We start from the raw sequence: 15621 nt of genomic DNA, 5'->3' as shown, positions 1-15621 counted from the left end.
ATCATCTGCAGTGGTTTTGGAGCCCAAGAAAATAAATTTTGCAACTGCTTTCACATTTTATCCTTCTATTTGCCATGAATTGATAGGACTAGATCACCCTGCTTATTTAACTCATATGCAGAGTACATCATACAAAATGCTGGGTTGGATGAAGCACAAGCTGGAATCAAGATTGCCAGGAGAAATATCAATAATCTCAGATATGCAGATGACACCATCTTTATGGCAGAAAGTAAAGAAGAACTAAAAAGCCTCTTGATAAGAGTGAAAGAGGAGAGGGAAAAAGCTGATTTAAAACTCAACATTCAAAAAACTAAGATCGTGGCATCCAGTCCCAACATTCCATGGCAAACAGATGGAGAAACAATGGAAACAGTGACATACTTTATTTTCTTGGGCTCCAAAATCACTGCAGATGGTGACTGCAGCCATGAAATTAAAAGGTGCTTGCTCCTTGGAAGAAGAGCTATGAACAACCTAGACAGTATCTTAAAAAGCAGAGACTCCCTAGGTCAATAGGAGCACAATATGCTACTAGAGGAAAGCAGAGAAACAGCTCCAGAAGGAATGAAGAGGCTGAGCCAAAGCAGAAACAACACCCAGTTTTGAATGTGTCTGGTGGTGAAAGTAAGGTCTGATGCTATAAAGAACAATATTTTATAGGAACCTGGAATGCCAACTCCATGAATCAAGGTAAATTGGAAGTGGTCAAACAGGAGATGGCAAGAGCGAACATCAACATTTTAGGAATCAGTGAAATAAAATGGACTGGAATGGGTGAATTCAATTCAGATGACCATTATACCTACTACTGCAGGCAAGAATCCCTTAGAAGAAAAGCCTTAATGGTCAAACAAAAGAGTCTGAAATGCAGCACTTGGGTACAATCTTAAAGATGACAGAAAGATCTCTGTTCATTTCCAAGGCAAATCATTCATGAGTATATCATGCGAAATGCCAAAATACCGGGTTGGATGAAGCACAACCTGAAATCAAGATTGCCAGGAGAAATAACAATAACCTCAGATATGCAGATGACACCAGTCTTATGGCAGAAAGCAAAGAGGAACTATAGAGCTTCTTGATGAAGGTGAAAGAGGAGAGTGAAAAGGCTGGCTTAAAACTCAACATTCAAAAAACTAAGATTATGGCATCCAGTCCCATCACTCCATAGCAAATAGATGGAGAAACAATGGAAACAGTGACAGACTTTATTTTCTTGGGCTCCAAAATCACTGCAGATGGCGACTGCAGCCATGAAATTAAAAGGCGCTTGCTCCTTGAAAGAAAAGCTATGACCAACCTAGGAGCATATTAACAAGCAGAGACATTATTTTGCCAACAAAGGTCCATCTAGTCAAAGCCATGGTTTTTCCAGTAGTTATGTATGGATGTGAGCCTTGGATCATAAAGAAGGCTGAGCACAGAAGAACTGATGTCATGTTGGAGAAGACTCTTGAGAGTCCCTTGGACTGCCAGGAAATCAAACCAATCAATCCTAAAGGAAATCAATCATTAATTTTTACTGGAAGGGTTGATGCTGAAGCTTCAATACTTTGGCCAGCTGATTTGTAGAGCTGATTCATTAGAAAAGACCCTGATGCTGGGAAAGATTGAAGGCAGGCAGAGAAGGGGATGGCAGAGTACAAGATGGTTGGATGGCATAACTTACTCAATGGACATGAATTTGAGCAAGCTCCAGGAGACGGTGAAGAATAGGGAAGCCTGTCCTGCTGCAGTCCATGGGGTCACAAAGAGTTGGACATGACTAACTGAATAACAACTCTGCATAGAAGTTAAATAAGCAGGGTGACAATATACAGCCTTGCTATACTCCTCTCTTAATTTTGAACATGCCAGTTGTTTCATATAAAGTTCTATCTATTGCTTTTTGTCCTGCAAACAGGTTTCTCAGGAGATGGATAAGATCTCTAAGAATTTTCCACAGTTTGTTGTGATCTACACAGTTAAAGGCTTTATGGTAGTCAATGGAGCAGAAGTAGATGTTTTTCTGGAATTTCCTTGCCTTCTGCATAATCCACTGAATGGCAATTGATTTCTGACTACTCTGCCTCTTCAAAGCCCAGCTTGTACGTCTGGAAGTTCTCGTTTCACATATTGTTGAAATCACTTAATACATGTCAGTAAATCAAGTCCAGATGAAAGTGGCTGTGTAGATTCTACCAATAAAATCTATCAATTTGAAATTAGCCATCAAATATATATATATACACACACACACATATTGTTTAGGAAATTATGATATCCTGAGCAATGATCATAAGAAGTGAAAATAAAAAACAGGTTTTAGAACTGTATGTAATTTTTTGAATGTGTATAGTCAATATGAAAAGCTAATATATGACCATTTTAATTATTGTTAATAGTGCTTTCTCATTCTTAAAATTTCTAAATTTGTTCACGTGTTGCTTTTCTCATAAGAAAACATTCATAAATACATTTGGAAAGTAAGATAAGGAACTTCACTTATCTAAAAAAACACAGAATATATCACAAAAATTCTAAATAGAATAAATAATTTAATAAATATTATAAAATGAAGAATAGTTTAATGTGGTAAAATCTGTTATATTAGAACACATTTAAATTGAAAATTGATTAAGGCATGAAAGATGCCTTCTTGTCACTTTGCCACTCTGAAGTACTCTGGAAGCTGCCATTTCACCTGCTACAAGAGATTGATAGTCTTTCGTTAACGCTTCCTTTAACTCAGAATCGACCTCATCAGTTCAAGTTTTGAAATTCGCACATGGCGTTGATGGCAATGTGACACATCTTCAAAGAGTCAACAATTTGCGATCAGTTAGGGAACCAAGCTAGCATCTCCCACTCCAAGAAGGTTGTCGTGATGTAATAAGAATGCCGCTTAAGTAAGGGCTTCCCAGGTGGCGCTCTGGTAAAGAATTTGCCTGCCAATGCAGGAAAACACTGGTTCAATCCCTGGGTAGGAAGATCCCTTGGAATAGGAAACGGCAACCCACTCCAGTATTCTTGCCTGGGAAGTTCCATGGACAGAGTAGCCTAACAGGCTACAGTACATGGGGTCACAAAGAGTCAAACATGACTGAGAACACACCCAGACACAATAAGACATCCATAGGCAGGATATTTATATTCACATCAAAGGCAAGTACAAGGCAGGGAAGAGCCATCCATTCAGTGCATGCTGGCATCCACTCTGTTCAAAACACTTCAACTCTCCTTCCTTTGCTCCTATTCTATTTCCTTCTATTTATTGTGTAGTGAGATATGCACATTGTGAACAATGAGCTAGTAATATTTTAGAAAGAGAAAACAAAATTGTTGAGCACGCAGTTTAACATGACATTTAACACTACCTAATGTTTCTCAAGCAAAATGTTTTATTTACACAGGAAACGATCTTGCCATCCATCTTCTGTCTCTATTCTTTTTGTTTACTATTTGGGTTTTCCTTTTTAAAAAATGTATCATAAACCAGACACACAATAAAGGGTATGTAATATATTTTTTGGAAATTAAAAATCAATAGTAGTATAATAAAATTAATATTTATGTCCCCACCACCTACAATAAGAAATAAAACATTACTCAGTTCAGTTCAGTTCAGTTCAAAGAGTCGTGTCCGACTCTTTGTGATCCCATGAATCGCAGCACGCCAGGCCTCCCTGGCCATCACCAGCTCCCTCAGTTCACTCAAACTCCTGTCCATCGAGTCAGTGATGCCATCCAGCCATCTCATCCTCTGTCATCCCTTCTCCTCCTGCCCCCAATCCCTCACAGCATTAGAGTCTTTTCCAATGAGTCAGATTTTTGCATGAAGTGGCAAAAGTATTGGAGTTTCAGCTTTAGCATCAGACCTTCCAATGAACACCCAGGACTGATCTCTGTTAGGATGGACTGGTTGGATCTCCTTGCAGTTCAAGGGACCCTCAAGAGTCTTCTCCAACACCACAGTTCAAAAGCATCAATTCTTTGGCACTCAGCCTTTTTCACAGTCCAACTCTCACATCCATACATGACCACTGGAAAAACCATAGCCTTGACTAGACGGACTTTTGTTGACAAAGTAATATCTCTGCTTTTGAATATGCTATCTAGGTTGGTCATAACTTTCCTTCCAAGGAGTAAGCGTCTTTTAATTTCATGGCAGCAATCACCATCTGCAGTGACTCTGGAGCCCCAAAAATAAAGTCTGACACTGTTTCCACTATTTCCACATCTATTTCCCATGAAGTGATGGGACCAGATGCCATGATCTTAGTTTTCCGAATGTTGAGCTTTAGGCAAACTTTTTCAACTCTCCTCTTTTACTTTCACCAAGAAGTTTTTTAGTTCCCCTTCACTTTCTGCCATAAGGGTGGTGTCATCTGCATAGCTGAGGTTACAGATATTTCTCCTGGAAATCTTGATTCCAGCTTGTGCTTCTCCCAGCCCAGCGTTTCTCATGATGTAGTCTGCATAGAAATTAAAGAAGCAAGGTGACAATATGCAGCCTTGACGTACTCCTTTTCCTATTTGGAACCAGTCTGTTGTTCCATGTCCAGTTCTAACTGTTGCCTCCTGACCTGCATATAGGTTTCTCAAGAGGCAGGTCAGGTGGTCTGGTATTCCCATCTCTTTCAGAATTTTCCACAGTTTATTGTGATCCACACAGTCAAAAGCTTTGGCATAGTCAATAAAGCAGACATAGATGTTTTTCTGGAACTCTCTTGCTCTTTTAATGATCCAGTGGATGTTGGCAATTTGATCTCTGGTTCCTCTGCCTTTTCTAAAACCAGCTTGAACATCATTGCATTCCTTCCCTTGCTTTTTTAATTTGTATTCTAGTAACTTGTTAATTAATTGTTACATATATTGAAAATGTCTTTTATTCACTATGTAATATAATACCATACTCTTTTGTGTCTTTTGACAAGGAGGACTCTTTAATTTTCTTTATTTTTAAATTTCATATTTATATTTAAATTGGAGTATACTTGATTTACATTGCTGTTAGTTTCAGGTGTACAGGAAAGTGATTCAGTTCTTTATACACATATATAATAACTATTATTTTTTTGAATTATTTTCCCATTTAGGTTACTATAGAATGTGAGTAGAGTTCCTTGTGCTATATAGTAGGTCATTGTTGATTATCTGTTTTATACAGAGTAGTGTGTGTGTGTTAATCCCAAACTTCTAATTTACCCTCCTGACTTGTCCCCTTGGTAAACATAAGTTTGTTTTCTAATGCTGTGAGTCTGCTTCTGTTTTATAAATAAGTTCATTGTATCATCTTTTTTAAAAAAATGATTCCACATATAAGTGACATTATATGATATTTGTCTTTCTCTGTTTGACTTAATTCACTTAGTATGATAATCACCAAATCCATCCATGCTGCTGAAAATGGCATCATTTCATTCTTTTTTAGGGCTGAGTAATATTCCATTGGAGACATATACCACATCTTTATCCATTCATCTGTCATTGGACACCTAGGTTGCTTCCAAGTCTTGGCTACTGTTACTGGTGCTGAAATGAATATTGGGCTACATGTATCTTTCCAAAGGGTTTTCCCTGGACATATGCCCAGGAGGGGGATTGCTAAATCATGTAACACCTCTATTTTCAGGTTTTTTAAGGAAACTCCATATGTTCTGTATAGTGGCCGTATCAATTTGCATTCCCCTCAACAGTGTAAAAGGGTTCCCCTTTCTCCAAACCCTCTCCAGCTTTTATGGTTTGTATATTTTTGATGATGGACATTCTGACTGCTGAGAGGTGATACCTCATTGAAGTTTTCATTTGCATTTCTCTAATAATCAGCAATGTTGAGCATCTTTTCACATATTTGTTGGCCATCTGTATCTCTCTATGGAGAAATGTCTACTTAGATCTGTCAATATTTTGAAGGGTCATTTGTTTTCTTGTTATTGAGCTGCATGACCTGTGTGCATATTTTAGAGATTAATCCTTTGTCAGTCATTTCACTTGCAAATATCTTCTCCTATTCTCTGTGTTGTCTTTTCATTTTGTTTAAGATTTCCTTTGCTATGCAAAACTTTTGAGTTTGATTAAGTTCTTTTTAAATTTATTTTATTTTATTTATTTTCATGACTCTAGGAGGTGGATGGATCAAATAAGATATTGCTGCAATTTATGTCAGAGAGTGTTCTGCCTATTTTTTCCTCTAAGGGATTTATAGTATCCCATTTTACATTTAAGTATGTAATCCATTTAGAATTAATTTTTGTATATAGTTTTAGAGAATGTTATAATTTCATTATTTTACATATAGCTGTCCACTTTTCCCAGCACCATTGTTTGAAAAGATTGTCTATTTTCATTATATATTCTTTCCTCATTTGTCATAGATTAACTGACAACAGGTGCATGGGTTTATTTTTGGGCTTTCTATCCTGTCCCATTGATCTAGATTTCTGTTTCTGTGCTTATACTATACTATTTTGATTACTGTAGCTTTCTGGTATGCTCTGAAGTCAGGGCACCTGATTCCTCCAGCTCCATTTTTCTTTCAAGATTGCTTTGACTATTTGGGATCTTTTGGTTTCCATAAAAACTAAACTTTTTTTTTTCTTTACTAGTTTTTTAAAAAATGCCATTGGTAATTTGATAGGTAATATATTGAATCTGTAGATTGATTTGTGTAGTATATTGTCATTAAAATAATATCAATTCTTCTAATCTAAGAATATGGTATATCTTTCCCTCTGTGTGTCATCTTTGATTTCTTTCATCAAATATTATAGCTTTCTGAGTACAGCTCTTTTGCTTCATTTAGGAAGATTATACCTATGCATTTTATTTTTTGATGTAATGGTAAATGGAATTTTTTTTCTTCACTTCTCTTTCAGATTTTTAGTGTATAGAAATGCAACAATACACAGGATGCAATAATACACAGAACTATACAAAAAAGATCTTCATGACCAGGTAATCATGATGGTATGATCACTCACCTAGAGCCAGATATCCTGGAATGCGAAGTTAAGTGGGCCTTAGGAAGCATCACTAGAAACAAAGCTAGTGGAGGTGATGGAATTCTGGTTAAGTTATTTCAAATCTTAAAAGATGACGGTGTGAAAGTGCTGCATTCATATGCCAGCAAATTTGGAAAACTCTGCAGTGGCCACAGGACTGAAAAAGGTCAGTTTTCATTCCAACTCTAAAGAAAGACAATGCCAAAGATTGCTCAAACTACTGCACAATTGCACTCATCTCACACACTAGCAAAGTAATGCTCGAAATTCTCCAAGTCAAACTTCAACAGTATGTGAACCATGAACTTGCAAATGTTCAAGATGGATTTAGAAAAGGCAAAGCAACCAGATATCAAATTACCAACATCTGTTGGATCATCAAAAAAGGAAGAGAGTTCCAGAAGAACATCAACTGCTATTTTACTGACTATGCCAAAGCCTTTGACTGTTGGATCACAATAAACTGTGGAAAATTCTGAAAGAGATGGGAATACCAGACCACATAACCTGCCTCCTGAGAAATCTGTATACTGTTGAAGAAGCAACAGTTAGAACTGGACATGGAACAACAGACTGGTTCCAAATTGGGAAAGGAGTACTTCAAGGCTGTATATTGTCACCATGCTTATTTAACTTATATGCAGAGCACATTTTGAGAAATGCTGGACTGGATGAAGCACAGGATGGGATCAAGATTACCAAGAGAAATATCAATAACCTCAGGTATGCAGATGGCACCACCTTTATGGCAGAAAGCAAAGAAGAATTAAAGAGCCTCTTGATGAAAGTGAAAGAGGAGAGTGAAAAAGTTGGCTTAAAGCTCAACATTCAGAAAACAAAGATCATGGCATCTGGTCCCATCACTTCATGGCAAATAAATGGGGAAACAGTGGAAACAGTTTCAGACTTTATTTTTTGGGGCTCCAAAATCACTGTAGATGGTGACTGCAGCCATAAAATTAAAAGACACTTACTCCTTGGAAGGAAAGTTATGACCAACCTAGATAGCATATTGAAAGGCAGAGATATTACTTTGCCAACAAAGGTCCGTCTAGTCAAGGCTATGGTTTTTCCTGTGGTCATGTATGGATGTGAGAGTTGGACTGTGAAGAAAGCTGAGTGCCAAAGAATTGATGCATTTGAACTGTGGTGTTGGAGAAGACTCTTGAGAGTCCCTTAGGCAGCAGAGAGATCCAACCAGTCCATCCTAAATGAAATCTGTCCGAATATTCATTGTAAGGACTGACGCTGAAGCTGAAGCTCCAATACTTTGGCCACCTGATTGAAAGTACTGACTCATTTGAAAAGACCCTGATTCTGGGAAAGATTGAAGGTGGGAGGAGAAGGGGACAACAGAGGATGAGATTTTTGGAATGCATCACTGACAAAATGGACATGAGTTTGAGTATACTCTGGGATGGTGATGCACAGGGAAGCCTGGGGTGCTTCAGTCCATGGGGTCACAAAGAGTTGGACACAACTGAGCAACTGAACTGAACTGAGAAATGCAACGCATTTCTGTTTCTTAATTTTGTATCCTGCAGTTTTACTGAATTCATTAGTAAGCTCTAATAGTTTTCTGGTAGCATGTTTAGGGTTTTTCATGTATACTTTCTGTCCCTTGCAGTGACAATTTTACTTCTTCCTCTCTGATTTGAATTCCTTTTACTTCTTTTTGATCTCTGATTGCTGTAGCTAAGACTTCCAAAACTATATTGAATAGAAGTGGTGAGAGTGCTTTTTATTGTTCCTGATCTTAGATGAAATGCTTCAAGCGTTTCACTGTTGAATATGTTAGCTATGAGTTTGTCATATATGGCCTTTATTATATAAAAGTAGGTTCCCTTTGTGACTACTTTCTGGGGCACTTTTATTTATTTATTTTTTAAATCATAAATGGGTGTTGAATTTTGATGCATCTAAAAAAGGTATTTTTGTGTCTATTAAGATGATCACATGCCTTTTACTCTCATTTCTAATTTATCATATCATACTTATACACTTTTCCTTTATGTAGCTAAGAAAACCTGCCTGATCATAAGAAGACAATTGTATTTTTCTTAAAATTTTTGACTGTTTTAGATGTTTATCTTTCATGTATAAATAGCTGATATATTTGGAGAAGTGTCTGCTATTATTGCTTAGCAAAAGTTGAGCAATTTTCATTTTCCCTGTGAGAAATCAATTAATAGGAACAATTTAGGAAAGAGTCAATTACATCCCCATTGATATGCAAATACTACATCTATTTATGCATTCATTTATTCATGGTGTATGTGTGATTTAGTTTTTACACTTTTCATTTGGTTTCCTTGGTCTGTTTGGCCTTAGCCTGCACTAAGATCACATTGATTTACTACAGCTTTAAAAATAAATCTCCATGAATAGTAAGTAAAATGTACCCATCTTATTCTTCTTCCTTAGGAGTTTCTTGATGGACCTCGATTGCTTTCCCCCTCTATCCAATATATTTAAGAATCAGATTGTCTAGTTCCAGAGAGAATAGCAAATGGAATTTCAATTGTAATTTATTTATAGTTTAGTTTCAACACTGATAGCTATTGATTTTTGTTAAACAGTGTGCATGATGTTTGTCTCTTCATTCTAGGTCTAAGTCCTACTTAATGTCTTTCAGTGACTGTAATAAATTTCCAAATAATGATGTTGCTTATATATTTCTTAGATTATACTTTGGTAACTCATACCAAAATACCTTGGTATTGTAAGTTAAATCCTTATTATTACATTTTATGTTAGTTGCTGTTGCAAAAAGAAACACACATGATCGAATTTATCATACTGATTCGCCAAGCCACCTTCCTTCACACCCTTGTTAATTTTTATAGTGTATAAATTACTGATGTTTGTTTTTTAATTATAGAGATTGATACCTGCAAAGGTCAGTAGCTACTCTTTCTAAACCAAATTATTATATTTATCTTGCTTTAATGTTTTAGCTTAGCTGGTAATAAAATGTTGAATGAAAGCAGTGAATTGCCATCGTAGTCATCCTGATTTTGAAGAAAATTCTTACGTTGATTTAGATTATTTTGTTATTAATTTAAGAAAGTTCCTTTCTTAAGAGTTTTTGTTTGTTTGTTTGTCTGCTTGTTTTTTTTCTACTGTGTTTTTGAATAGTGGTTAAATTATTTCAAGTACATTCACTATAGCTTTTGACCAAGTCAGGCACATTCAGGGTGGTATATCCATAGACGACACTATAGACTTTGAGATATTATAAATAGTGCAAGTATGAACATCAGTGTGCGTGTATTTTTTTAGTTGTGGTTTCCTCTAAATATACACCCAGAGGTGGGGTTGCTGGATCATATGGTATTTTTATTTTTAGTTTTCTTTGCTTTTGTTTTAAAGGAACTCCTATACTGTTTTCCATATTAGCTCTACCAATTTACATTCCCACCAGCAGTGCAAGAAGTTTCTCTTTTCTCCATACTCCCTCAGGCATTCACTATTTGCAGACTGTTCAGTGATACTATCCATCTTGCCTGGTGTGAGGTGATACCTAATTGTGGTTTTGATTTGCATTTCTCTAATGATTAGCGACATTGAGTGTGCTATTCATATGCCTGTTTGCCACCCATATATCTTCTTTGGAGAGATGTCTATTTAAGTCTTATTGAGTTGTATGAACTCTTTGTATATTTTGACTATTAACCCCCTGTTGGTTGCATAGTTGGCAAATACTTTCTCCTATTCCATAAGTTGACTTTGGTCAGTGATTCCCTTTCTTATGTAAAGACTTAAGTTTGATTAGGTCCCACTTGTTTATTTTTGCTTTTGTTTCTTTTGCCTTGGGAGACTGATCTGAGAAAATATTATTACAATTTATGTCAGTGAATATTTTGCTTACACTCTCTTTTAAGACTTTTATAATGTCTTGTCTTATATTTAGGCCTGTAAATCATTTTGAGTTTATTTTTTGTGTATAGTATATGGAAGAATTCTAATTTCAGTGATTTTCATGAAGGTGTCCAGCTTTCCCATACCACTTGATGAAGAGATTATCTCTTGTTCATTGTATTTTCTTGCCTCCTTTGTCAAGGATTAATTGACTGTAGGCATGTGGGCTTATTTCTGAGCTCTCTATTCTGTTCCACTAATCTCCATGTCTGTTTTTGTGCCAATATCATGCAATTTTGATTACCATAGCTCTGTAATATTTTCTGAAGTCTGAAAGAGATATTCCTCCTGGTTTGTTCTCTTTCCTCAGGAATGATTTGGCAATTCTATACTTTTTGTGGTTCCATTTAAATTTTAGAACTCTGTTCTAGTTCCATGAAAAATGTCATGGATATCTTGACAAGGATTGTGTTAAATCCATAGGTTGCTTTGAGTAGTATGGCTATTTTAACAATATTTTCCCCACCCCAAAGCATGAGATATCTTTCTACTTCTTTGAATAATCTTTAGTTTCCTTTATCAATGTTTTATAGCTCTAAGTGGATAAGTATTTCACCACTTAGGTTAAGTTTATTCCTAAGTATTAATATTTTATATTAGGATATACAATTTTAAAAAGACTTTTTGTTGATTTTTGAATGCCCTTTCTGTTATTTCACTGTTAGTGTATAAGAAATGCAACACATTTCTGTATAGTAATTTTATTTCTGGCTACCTTGTTGAATTCATTTATTCTAATGGTTTTTATATGGAGACTTTAGGGCTCTCTACAGAGAGTATTATGCCATCTGCATATTTCAAATTCTGAAAGCTGATGCTGTGAAAGTGCTGCACTAAATATGCTGGCAAATTTGGAAAACTCAGCAGTAGCCACAGGACTGGATAAGGTCAGTTTTCATTACAATCCCAAAGAAAGGCAATGCCAAAGAATGCTCAAACTACCACACAATTGCACTCATGTCATACCCTAGTAAAGTAATGCTCAAAATTCTCCAAGCGAGGCTTCAGCAATACGTGAACCATGAACTTCCTGATGTTCAAGCTGGTTTTAGAAAAGGCAGAGGAACCAGACAGCAAATTGCCAACATCTGCTGGATCATGGAAAAAGGAAGAGAGTTCCAGAAAAACATCTATTTCTGCTTTATTGACTATGCCAAAGCCTTTGACTGTGTGGATCACAATACACTGTGGAAAATTCTGAAAGAGATGGGAATACCAGACCACCTGACCTGCCTCTTGAGAAACCTATATGCAGGTCAGGAAGCAACAGTTAGAACTGGACATGGAACAACAGACTGGTTCCAAATAGGGAAAGGAGTACATCAAGGCTGTATACTGTCACCCTGCTTATTTAACTTATATGCAGAGTACATCATGAGAAATGCTGGGCTGGAAGAAGCACAAGCTGGAATCAAGATTGCCAGGAGAAATATCCATAACCTCAGCTATATAGATGACACCACCCTATGGCAGAAAGTGAAGAGGAACTCAAAAGCCTCTTCATGAAAGTGAAAGAGGAGAGTGAGAAAGTTGGCTTAAAGCTCAACATTCAGAAAACGAAGATCATGGCATCTGGTCCCATCACTTCATGGGAAATAGATCTGGAAATAGTGGAAACAGTGTCAGAGTTTATTTTGGGGGGCTCCAAAGTCACTGCAGATGGTGATTGCAGCCATGAAATTAAAAGACACTTACTCCTTGGAAGAAAAGTTATGACCAACCTAAATAGCATATTCAAAAGCAGAGACATTACTTTGCTGACTAAGGTCTCTCTAGTCAAGGCTAAGGTTTTTCCAGTGGTCACGTATGGATGTGAGAGTTGGACTGTGAAGAAGGCTGAGCGCCGAAGAATTGATGCTTTTGAACTGTGGTGTTGGAGAAGACTCTTGAGCTTCCCTTGGACTGCAAGGAGATCCAACCTGTCCATTCTGAAGGAGATGAGCCTTGGGATTTCTTTGGGAGGAATGAAGCTAAAGCTGAAACTCCAGTACTTTGGCCACCTCCTGCGAAGAGTTGACTCATTGGAAAAGACTCTGATGCTGGGAGGGATTGGGGGCAGGAGGAGAAGGGGACGACAGAGGATGAAATGGCTGGATGGCATCACTGACTCTATGGACGTGAGAATGAGTGAACTCCGGGAGTTGGTGATGGACAGGGAGGCCTGGCGTGCTGCGATTCATGGGGTCGCAAAGAGCTGGACACGACTGAGCAACTGAACTGACTGATAGTTCACTTACAGTGTTTCAGGTACACAACAAGGTGACTCAGTTATACATATACACACATATGATTTTTGAAATTATTTTTCATTATAGGTTATTACAAGATATTTACTATATTTCCCTGTGCTATACAGTAAACCTGTTGCTTGTTGCATATCTTTTTTTAAATATAAATTTATTTATTTTATTTGGAGGTTAATTACTTTACAATATTGTATTGGTTTTGCCATACATCAGCATGAATCTGCCACAGGTATACACGTGTTCCCCATCCTGAACCCCCCTCCCTCCTCCCTCCCCGTACCATCCTTCTGGGTCGTCTCAGTGCACCAGCCCCCAGCATCCAGTATCATGCATTGAACCTAGACGGGCGATTCATTTCATATATGATATTATACATGTTTCAATGCCATTCTCCCAAATCCTCCCACCCTCTCCCTCTCCCACAGAGTCCAAAAGTCTGTTCTATACATCTGTGTCTCTTTTGCTGTCTCGCATACAGGGTTATCATTACCATCTTTCTAAATTCCATATATATGCATTAGTATACTGTATTGGTGTTTTGTTTTTTTTTTTTTCTGGCTTACTTCACTGTGTATGATAGGCTCCAGTTTCATCCACCTCATTAGAACTGATTTAAATGTATTTATTTTAATAGCTGAGTAATACTCCATTGTGTATATGTACCACAGCTTTCTTATCCATTCTTCTGCTGATAATGGGAGAAAATAATAGCAAATGAAGCAACTGACAAACAACTAATCTCAAAAATATACAAGCAACTCCTGCAGCTCAATTCCAGAAAAAGAAACGGCCCAATTAAAAAATGGGCCAAAGAACTAAATAGACATTTCTCCAAAGAAGACATGCACATGGCTGACAAACTCATGAAAAGATGCTCAACATCACTCCTTATCAGAGAAATGCAAATCAAAACCACAGTGAGGTACCATTTCACGCCAGTCAGAATGGCTGCAATCCAAAAGTCTACAAGCAATAAATGCTGGACAGGGTGTGGAGAAAAGGGAACCCTCTTACACTGTTGGTGGGAATGCAAACTAGTACAGCCACTATGGAGAACGGTGTGGAGATTCCTTAAAAAACTGGAAATAGAACTGCATATCTTTTTTTTTTTTTTTTTAATATGGAACGCTTCACGAATTTGCGTGTCATCCTTGCGCAGGGGCCATGCTAATCTTCTCTGTATCGTTCCAATTTTAGTATATGTGCTGCCGAGACGAGCACTGCATATCTTTTTTAAAACAATTAGTATTCTAGCATTCATATTAAGTTAAACAAGTGGAATCAAAATGTCAATTTTTTTAGTTCAGTAAAAGTTTATAAATTATCTAAAATACATATATTATACATATTACTTATATTTGTATAAAAAACATTTTCTACTATGCTTGACAAAGGCATGAGAAAGAGCATTTTTTTTAAAAAAGATGGAGAAATTGGAAAACATGAACTAAATGAAATGAAATGGGAGGAATGAAAATAAAATAGAAAAAGAGAAACAAACTAGATAAAAGTAAAAGGTCATCATATATCCAGTTCTTTTTAAAACATGGCTGCTCTTTAGAAACATATCTGGAGCTCTGGAGAAAAAAAGCAATAGCTGGGCAAATGTAATTTTCAAAAAAATTCGAAGGTAATTCTGAAATTCTGATATGATTCAGGATTTTAAAAAATGATTACAGGTTTTCCTATTAAATGATAATTTTGATGATGTAGAATTCAATTATTTTTTTGTTGACCAATCATGATACAATGGTATTAAGTGAGGAATAGTTACATAATAATACTAGTAAAATATATTTATCAGTTTTCACAATCAATAGCCAGACCCACCCCCCAACCCCCGCCAAGAAAAATTTACATTTACAAGCTACGAAGAGAACATAGTTAATATAACAATATAAAATAAGATAAAATTTGGGGGTCAAGCAGAGTGATGTGGTAAGTGGAAGTGCATACAAGCACGTATTTTCATCAGATCAGACAGGCTATCTCTTTTGATTGGTGCATTTAATCCATTTATATTTAAGGCAGTTATTGATATGTATAATCCTATTTGTTGCTATTCAGTTGCTCAATTGTGTCTGCTTCTGCAACCCCATGGACTGCACCATGCCAGGCTTCCCTGTCCTTCACCATCTCCTGGAGTTTGCTCAAACAGATGTCCATTGAGTGATGATGCCATCCAACCATCTCATCCTCTGTTACCCGCTTCTTCTCCTGCCCTCAGTCTACCCAGCATCAAGATCTTTTCCATTGAGTTGGCACTTTGCATCAGGCAGCCAAAGTATTGGAGCTTCAGCTTCAGCATCAGTTCTTCCAAAGGATATTCAGGGTTGATTTCCCTTAGGGTTGACTGGTTTGATCTCCTTGCTGTCCAAGACTCCCTAGAGTCTTCTCCAGCACCACAGTTTGGAGTCATCAAATCTTCAGTGCTCAGCCTTCTTTATGGTCCAACTTTCACATCTGTA

The 15621-nt window shown here is 36.9% G+C and overlaps 1 protein-coding gene and 1 non-coding gene across 9 annotated transcripts in view; both read right to left on the bottom strand.

Moving 5' to 3' along the window:
* The window catches only part of PCDH15 (protocadherin related 15), an 874191-nt gene that overhangs the window by 721444 nt on the left and 137126 nt on the right, over window positions 1–15621 (bottom strand). The gene's annotated exons all lie outside the window — the stretch shown is intronic.
* Window positions 14268–14374, bottom strand: LOC120873995. Its single transcript, XR_005723569.1, has one exon. It is a non-coding gene; the product is annotated as a U6 spliceosomal RNA (small nuclear RNA).

This window comes from Oryx dammah, unplaced genomic scaffold, assembly GCF_014754425.2.
Source record: "Oryx dammah isolate SB20612 unplaced genomic scaffold, SCBI_Odam_1.1 HiC_scaffold_14, whole genome shotgun sequence".
Lineage (NCBI taxonomy): Eukaryota > Metazoa > Chordata > Mammalia > Artiodactyla > Bovidae > Oryx > Oryx dammah.
Note: the sequence above shows the minus strand (reverse complement) of the source record. Positions and strands in the feature narration are given on the sequence as shown.